The sequence below is a fragment of the Benincasa hispida genome, chromosome 6, assembly GCF_027475165.1.
Source record: "Benincasa hispida cultivar pf3 chromosome 6, pf3_genome.v1.1, whole genome shotgun sequence".
NCBI lineage: Eukaryota > Viridiplantae > Streptophyta > Magnoliopsida > Cucurbitales > Cucurbitaceae > Benincasa > Benincasa hispida.
Window position 1 is genome coordinate 821775 of NC_143483.1, and position 8584 is coordinate 830358.

Consider the following 8584-nt stretch of genomic DNA (forward strand, 5'->3'; position numbering starts at 1 on the left):
AGATATGCTTAAGACTTAAAGGAAATACCACTCACCTTGGTAAGGTAGGAATCTTCCTTTCTAGAAGTTCCTTGATCACCTCAAGCTCCCTTTTGAACCCTAACATCCAGATTCAAATTAACGCTCAGTTTACTCATAGTTCTAAGCCTTATCTCGAGGTACGTCCTTCTATAATCATGCTCTAAAATGTCTTAGGAAGCTTGGAATCCTCAAAACATCAAGACTGGTCCAAGTTTACCCGACAGCTCGACCTTTCTAACTTTTCTTTACTCTCCAGCCCGATTCCTTGGAGATTCTTCTCCGGCAGTCCTACCCTGAAAACTAGACTCTTAGAGCTTTCAGGTGGCTTTAGAATAACTCCAAACACATGAGTATTCTAGGAGAAATCCTCGTCTCAAGTTGATGCTACTTCTAGACTTCACTGCCCGACAACATCTCCTTCTCTTGGAACTTCATGATCAACACATGATCTTACTCCCAATGCATGGTCTCCTTCAAATCCACCTTCTAACACTCTTCCTTACGTTCTTTGAAGAGTATTTGGCTTATGAATTGAAGAACGCCTTGTGGTGGTATTTATAGGCCAAAGGAAATGATCTTTATCATCTTTACCAAGCCTTCAATATAAGACGCCTCCTACTTTTGAAGTGTTTGCACAATGTTTTGCCACCAACTACTCCCTTGACATTCACCTACTCTTATGCCACACACCTACTTTTATTGTCTTCCGCATGCATAAGACTTCCTTTGCATGAAACTTAATTCGTCCAGCTCCTACTAACTCAAGTCTAACAATCTCTCGGTACAACTATTTGTCCAGATGAGCTCATCAGTCTTGTATAATGCAAGCCTCAGCACCGCTCCATCGTGCAGTTCTTGCATCCATCGCTTAGCTCCCACATCCCATTGTGTAGCTCAATCGTTTAGTAAACGATATCGCACATAGACTATTGCTTAACTATCGTGCCTATTGTTTAGCTCTATTGTTTAGCATCGATGCCTTATCATCTAATGCATTCGCTTATCGCATAGCGTCATCACCCAGTGTCTGTGTCTATCGCACAACGCCCATCGCTTAATATTCTGCCTATTGTGTAGCTCATCTACTCATCATGTAGTGCCATCATGTAGTCTATTGCCCAGTGCCCGAACATCGTCTAGCGTCTACACTCATCGTCTAGTGCCTGCTCAACGCTTAACACTATCGTCTAGTGCTATCGTCTAGTGCTATCGTCCAACATCTACGCTTATCATCTAGCACTCGCACTTATCGTGTAGCTCTATTGTGTAGCACCACCTAAAGCTACACGATCGTCTAGCACATCGCAGAGCTTCGTGCATTTGCTATACGATCGCCTACCTCATCACATAGTATCGCTCATTTGCTATACAATCGCCTACCTCGCCGCTTATTTTCCACATGATCGCCTACCCCACCGCTTATTTGCTACACGATCGCCTACCTCATCGTGTAGCGCCGCTCATTTGCTACACGATCGTCTGCCTAGCGCTTTGCACTTAACATCTCACTCTCTCCGCTCTCGCTCATGCATTCTCAACGCATGGGTGACTTTAGGCAATGCCTTGGCCAATCATGCGTTCAACCTCACAAGTTCACACATGATTTCCCTCGGCTTCATATTATACTTAGCCTTATCTCATGAATTAATACCAAACACATGGTTCCTTTTCACTTCACACTAAGCTAAATTCCACTAGTAGAGGCTTAACTCCAAACTACTTAAATAAAATCTATTCAATACTTAGAAACTTCCTTCTCTCCAACTTAGGATTTAACTTTCACTTAGTTATTTCCTTTAATTATCTGCTTAAGTAGGGAAAATGAAAATATGGGTTTCACATAAAATAAGCATATATATACGCAGTTACCACAAAATATACAGATCCCGAAATCAATACTGTAATTAAGCAATCGTTTCTTTCGAATATCCGTTTTCAATTTCCAATCAACAACGGGGAGATCTATAGGACATACACGAACACATACTTCACCATTCAAGCCCCCCATATAGCTTAGTCAGAATTTCTTCAATTCCGTCGAGCTGCTTCATAAGATTTGCTTAAAACTGAAAGGAAATTACCACTCACCTTGGTAAGGTAGGAATCTTCCTCTCTAGAAGTTCTTTGGTTTCCTCGGGCTCCCTTTTGAACCCTAAATTCTATATTCAACTTTAAGTTCAGATTACTCATAGTTCCACGTCATATTTCGAGATACTTCCTTCTACAAACATGTTCTAAAATGTCTCAAAAAGCTTACCTTAAAAAATTAGCTCATTACTTTTTGTAGTTTGGCCGAAATTCTCAAATCATCAAGACTTACCCAAGCTTACCTGAGAGCTTGACCCTTCTGTCTTTTCTTCACTCTTCAGCCTGATTCCTTGGAGATTCTTCTCTAGCAGCCCTATCTTGAAAACTAAACTCTCTCAACTTTTCGATGGCTCTAGAATCACCTAAAACATAGGAGTATTATGGGAGAACTCCTCATCCCAAGTTGATGCTACTTCTAGATCTCATTGTCCGACAGCATCTCCTCTTGGAACTTCTTGATCAACGCATGGTCTTGCACCAACGCATGCCCTTCATGATCAACACATAGTCTCCTCCAAATCTACCTTTTAACACTCTTCCTAATATTCTTTGAAGAGGATTCGGGTTATGAATTGAAGAAACATCTTGTGGTGATATTTATAGGCCAAAGGAACCGATCCTTCTCATCTTACAAGGCCTCAACCAAGACACCTCCTATTTTGGAGTGTTTGCACCATATTTTGCCACCACCTTCTTCCTTACCATTCACCTACTTCCATGCCATAAACCTACTTGCATGAAGTTGAGTTGTCTTCCTCTTGCATAAATCTTCTTTGCATGAAACTCTATTCGTCCAGCTCTTACTAACTCAAGCTCAACCTCCTCTCTGTTCAACCACTTATCCGGGTGAACTCATCAGCCTTGCATAACGCAAGCCTTAACACCACTTAGAAACTTGGCCTATCGTTTTAGTCCATCGTTCAGCTCTTGCACTTCATGTATAACTCCATCGTCTAATGAATCTCTCACTGTCGCTTAACATCTAGCCCTCTTGCTGTCGTCCATCATCTAGCCCTCTCGCTGTTGCCAATCGTCTAGTGCCTAGCCCATCGCATAGTTCCATCTCTAGTGATCTCTCGCTCTCAATGATCTCACTATCGCGTATCTTTCGCTGATAACGATCTCACTGATGCTCATCGTTCAGCACATAGCCTATCGCATAGCTCCCGTGCCTATCGTATAGCTCCATCGTGTAGTGCTGATGCCATCGTCTAATGCATTACCCATCGTCTAGTGCGTCTGCTTATCGTGTAGCGTCATTGTCCAGCGTTTGCGTCTATTGCGCAATGCCTATCGTCTAGCGCTCTGCCTATCATGTAGTGCTCACACTCATCGTGTAGCGCCATCGTGTAGTGCTATTGTCTAGCGCTATCGTCTAACTTCTATGCTTATTGTCTAGTGATTACACTGATCGTATAGTGTCATCACCTATCATGTAGCTCTATCGTCTAGCGCATCACTTCACATTGTTTAGTGCTGCCTGTAGCAACATGATCGTCTAGTGCAACGCTCAGAGTTGCCCATAGCTATACGATCGTCCACCCCACACCTTGCACTCTAGCTCTCTCGCTCTTGCTCATACAGCCTCAATGCATGAGCAACCTTTGAGCAATGCCTCTTCCCAACGCTTCGGCCAACATGCATCCAAACCTCATAGGCTCCACGCATGGTTGCCCTTGACTTCAATACTTAATTTCTTTCAACCTCTACACTTAGCCTTATCTCATGCGTTAATGCTTCCTAACACCAAACGCATGGTTCCTTTCGACTTCACACTTAGCCAAATTTTCACTAGTTAAGACTCAACTCAAAGCTACTCAAGGAAAATCTATTCCATTTAGAATTTTTTCTTTCTTTTCAACATAGGTTTTAACTTACACTTAGTAATTTCCCATAATTACCTGCTTAAGTAGGAAAATTGAAATCCGGATTTCACAATGCCACCATCCGTCACGGATAATGGAGGTCTCCATCCTCACAGTATCCAAGATTTTGTTATTCTTTTCATGTTATTCTTTTTTTTTTCTTACCTTTACTTTAACTTTTTTTTTAACTTTTCATTGATTTTTTTACTAATTTTTTTTAGTTTTTTTCTTTCTATTTACTTTTTTTTCCTCCATATAATTTTTTAATAATTTTTTTTTTACTTTCTTCTTTTTCATGTCCTTTTTTCTTCTTTTTGTTTTTTGTTTTTTGTTTTTTTTTGCTTCTTTTCTTTTTAACTTTCTTCTCTTTTTTTACATCTTTCTTTTATTTGTTACTTTTTTTTTTCTTTTTCCTTCCTTTTTTTCACTCTTTTTTTTCGAAGTTTTTTTTGTTGCACTTTTGTTACACGTTTTTTTTTAATAACTTTCTCCCTATTTTAATTTTTTTTTTCAAATTTCTTTTCTTTACCGGAGCTCATAACTTGTGTCCCCATTTCATTATCAACAAGAAGCACCATCAAAACAATATTTTGGAGATGAAGCAAAGCCGTCGCACCAGTATTTTTATTTTCTTGTATGAAAATTATTGTTGTTATTTAATACATTTTGGTAAAAATAACTTTGAAGGACTAAATTTAAGATTTATTGAAAGTATGAAGACTAAAATTAGACAATTGAAATTATGAGGACTACAAGTAAACAAACTTCAAAGTATGGAGGATCAAAATGGTATTTTAACCAAAATAATTAATATATAAATATTTTATGCTCTTGACATGAGTGTAAATGCTCGATATTATTTATATTCATATTGGTCACATTATTTTTTTGTCTTTGATGATTTTTTTTTTCAAATATGATGGAAATGTCAATGTCGATCAATGAAAATGTGACATGTCAACTGAAATTCAATATTGTGTATATATGTATAATGGTTTTTTTTTTTTTTTTTTTTCATTTGTTTTCTCAATTGGATCATAAACCTTCAAAAGGTGTTTGGAGTAAAGACTATCCTAAGACTATAATAACCATCTCCTGATACAGTAAATACCAATTAGCTATAGTCAATACTATTTCAAAACCCCCATTTGTTATAGTATTTACTATTTGCTACAGTTTTTACTAATTTACATTCATCATTTTTTTTATTCTTGAATGCAGTGTTTACTGGTTTCTTCTCAATCTAAAATAGTTTATACCTCAAACACATACTATTATAACCCAAACTAAAATAATTTACACCTCAAATACAAACAATTATAACCCAACTATAATAACTAACTCTTTCTCTCAAACAGCCCCTTAAAGTTTCTTGAAATTTCAATTTTATGTCTAAAAATCGCTATATTGTAACTAACAGGTCTTGAACTTTCAATTTTGTATTTGGTAATTGATATATTATATTTTTAAAAATTAGTTGGTAATTGACTTATGAGATACAAAATTGAATTTAAGTCTAATAACATCATAAAATTTCAAATTTACTTTTAGAAGATTGGTGAATTTAAAAACATACATCATATAGGTTAAATATTTATTATATATTAAACTAAAAATTTTAAGATATATTACACATAATAATTGAACGTTTAAGATCTATTAGACACTTCTTAAAATTTAGAACCTAAATGAATATAAAATTAAAAGTTTAAATATATTTTAAAGTTTATGAACTTATTTGAAAAGATTAGATAAAAGAATATGGATTAATTAATTAATTAATTTTTTTTTAAAAAAGTAGAAGGTTTAAACTATTTTTTCTTTTAGGAAATTATCAAATTTATTTTGTATCCGAATGATTTCTTGAATTGCATGGAGAATTTAGCCCATGTAGTTTTTATGGTCTCGAACTATTTTTATTTGTAAGCTAAAACTTAAAAGAAAAAAAAGGAATTGGAATTTCGGCATAATTATCTTTTTAAACGCATTAAATTAATATGGATATAATTATCTAATTAATGGCCTAAACATCTTATTATTCCTAATATAGTCTTAATTCAACCACATACGGATTTTGAATAGGAAAAGAATTTCTAAAAACTTAGGGAAATATTTAGAGTATATATTCTCCCATGCATCACATCTTTTTTCACATTCATTCAGTCTCTTTTCTCTCCATAAATCATACTAACCAAGTTCTTCTACTTTTTGACTTTTTCTCTCTAGTCTCAGCTACTAAGATGGCTGGCGGTGGTTTCCAGCTAAGTCGTAATGAAGGAGACGGGATAAAGAACTATCAAGGAGAGCTCACTTGTTACGTGTTGATAACTTGCATTGTTGCTGCCATGGGCGGGCTAATCTTTGGTTATGACATCAGTATCTACGGTAATTATTTAGCTTCAAATTCCTTTTACTTTTCTCTCTTTGTTTGTTCTCTCTTCCCCTTACTGTCTTCACTCAATTTTTTATTTTTTGCTTTTGTCAATCAGGTGGTGTCACCTCCATGACTCCCTTTTTGCAAGAATTTTTTCCATTTGTTTATCAGAAAGAAGCTTTGGACACTTTTACCAATCAATATTGCAAGTTTGATAGTCTTACTCTTACTATGTTCACTTCTTCTCTTTATTTGGTTGCTCTTATGGCCTCCTTTGTAGCCTCTTGGGTCACCAAAACCTTTGGTCGTAAGAAGTCCATGCTTCTTGGAAGCTTTGTGTTCTTAGTTGGTGCTATCGTTAATGCGGCAGCTATAAACATAGCCATGCTCATTATTGGCTGTATTTGTTTGGGTATTGGGGTTGGATTTTCACTTCAATCTATTCCACTTTATGTTTTAGAGATGGCCCCATATAAATATCGAGGTTCTCTCAATGTTGTTTTTCAACTTTCTATTACAATTGGTATTCTAGTGGCTAATTTTGTCAACTATGGTACTGCTAATATTCATGGTGGATAGGGATGGCGAGTAAGTTTGGGTGGTGCAGTTGTGCCTGCATTGTTCATCACTATCTCAGCTCCATTCCTTCCTGACACTCCAAACTCAATGTTGGAGAGAGGCGAAGTAGAGAAGGCAAAGGCCATGCTTCAATGCATTCGTGGTGTGTCCAAGAAGGATGTAGAGGCAGAATTTCAAGATATTGTGGCGGCGAGTATGGTTGCTAAGCAGTAAAGCATCCTTGGAGGAATTTGAGAGAGAGACAAAATAGGCCATCGTTGGTAATATCAATTTTAATCCCATTTTTCCAGAAATTGACCGGTATCAATGTGGTCATGTTCTATGCTCTTGTGTTGTTCAAGACCATTGGTTTTGGAGACAATGCTTCTCTTCTTTCATCTGTCATTACTGGTGGTATTAATGCTCTGGCGACTTTTGTATTTGTTTATGGCACCGATAAGTGGGGAAGGAGGATCCTTTTCTTACTTTTTTCAGGTGAGTACATTTTTTCTTTAGCATCTTTAAAGTTTTCTTTAATTATTAAACTAATGAATGTTATTTCTTTTTCTTCAAAAGCATTTTCTTCCTTGATTGTATTGATTTTAGTAAAATTGTATTTGTAGGTTTTGGTGGCTGTGTTTATTGCTTGGAAATTTGGAGTTTCTGGTGAGGTAGCTTATCTACCCAAGTGGTATGTGGGTGTCGTGGTGTTGTTCATATGTGTTTATGTTCAAGCCTTTGCATGGTCTTGGGGACCTTTGGGACGGTTGGTTCCAAGTGAAATTTTTCCACTTGAAATCCGATCAGCTGCTCAAAGTGTAACAGTCTCAGTGAACATGTTCTTTACCTTTTTGATTGCTCAAATCTTTCTCACCATGCTTTGCCATATGAAATTTGGGTTGTTCTTCTTCTTTGCTTTTTTTGTAGCGTTGATAACTCTATTCATCTATTTCTTCTGGCCGAAGACAAAAGGTATTCCAATTGAAGACATGTCATGTGTTTGGAGACAACATTGGTTTTGGAGTAGATATATGCCTCAAGAATGTGCTAAAGTCCGTCCCCAAGTTTAGGATTTGAAGTCCAAACCCTTATAACTTGCACTATTGTTTTCCTTCTATAGTATTAGTATTTGTTTACCATGTTAGCTTCTTTTTTTTTTTTTTTTGTTATTTCTAAACTTTTACTCTTGTATATGGTTTTATTCTCATGGAATAAAAATTCTCTTCCAATTTTAATTCCTGTTTTCTCTGTTTTTAATGCCACCCTAAATTGATGGTGTTTTTCAACGGTTGAATAACATAATGCTAAGAAGTAAATTCAAAAACTATTTTGCTTCGTAAATTCTCAAATAGACTTTTATTTATTCAAAATATTTTCTCTCAACAATTGTTCCTTTTTAAATAAAAATAAACTTGACAGTTTGAATAAGATGAAATATAGTCATTTTTTAAAAAAAAATCGAATAAATCAAATTCACCCAAATATCTTCAATATTGATATCAAATTTACAAATTGAATGAGTTAATTAATTAATTAAAAAATGAAATGATTAATCCAATCACTGAAAGACAAGGAAATATCAAGAGAATCTCAAATATAAAGGAGCAAAAAGAGGGGGGAAATAAAGAGAAAAAAAAATCAGTATAGTTTTGTTTAAAATTTGAATATAGAAAAAGGA

The 8584-nt window shown here is 35.7% G+C and overlaps 1 pseudogene; it reads left to right on the forward strand.

Annotated features, from left to right (window-relative positions):
* The first annotated feature begins 6164 nt into the window (after positions 1–6164).
* LOC150035324 (sugar carrier protein C-like) lies at positions 6165–8093 on the forward strand (annotated as a pseudogene).
* Positions 8094–8584: the final 491 nt, after the last annotated feature.